The sequence below is a fragment of the Carlito syrichta genome, unplaced genomic scaffold, assembly GCF_000164805.1.
Source record: "Carlito syrichta isolate Samal-C Ts95f unplaced genomic scaffold, Tarsius_syrichta-2.0.1 Scaffold156294, whole genome shotgun sequence".
Lineage (NCBI taxonomy): Eukaryota > Metazoa > Chordata > Mammalia > Primates > Tarsiidae > Carlito > Carlito syrichta.
Genome location: NW_007100390.1, coordinates 59,827 through 60,679, shown reverse-complemented (window position 1 = coordinate 60,679; position 853 = coordinate 59,827).

Sequence of the window (853 nt, the reverse complement as noted above, 5' to 3'; positions counted from 1 at the left end):
AATGCCCCTCCCCTCCCAAGGTTTCCCACAGCTTTCAGGGACAGTGGACAAGAGGGCCCTCCCGCCTCAATGGAACACACCATCCTCCCCACCCCAGCAGTGCACTCAGTGCGGCAAGACTGACCCCTGACCCCCACCCAACCCTCCCCACCTCGGACAGGAAGGAAGTAATGCACCTTCTCTTGCTGATTATTTATTTGGAGAGACAGAAATGTAAAAGTGTATCTAGAAATATCTATATCTCTATATATTTTTAACTGACTCTTTGGAACCCCCTGGGGTGGGGTGAGGGGTGAGTTTAGGCTTTCATGGGGGAGAGAGACACGGAGCCTGGGAACTCATTCTCCCCCTCTACTGCCTCTCCCCAGCCCCATGCCCTTCGTGGAAGGCTGGGATTTGGATGGGGGAGGGGGGCTGGAATGTTACTTGGAGAATCTGGATTCTCTCCTCTTCCCCATTTGAGTCCTAGAGGGAGGGGCAGTGAGGAAGAGGAAGAGGGGCAGGCCAGGCCATGGAGGTGCCCCACCCCCAAACCCGACAATCACCCACACTCCTGGGGCTCCTCCTGGGTCCTGGGGCAGGGCGAGTCCAAGTGTGTGGCTGTTGGTTTGTTTTCAATATTTCTTTTCGTGCTGTATGGTGATGCTTTCTTAGTACTCTACACAATAAGAAAAGACAAAGTCCTCGAGATTCTTATGAGTTTTGTTTGAAAACTCTTTCACTATATTTGTTGTAAAGAGGTTTACTATTAAAAGAAAAAGAATACACGTTTCTGATACTTTGGCTTGGGTTTTGGTTTCTTTGGTGCGGCCGAGGAGGGGCAGGAAGGACTGGTGTGGCCTTGCCTGGGTGA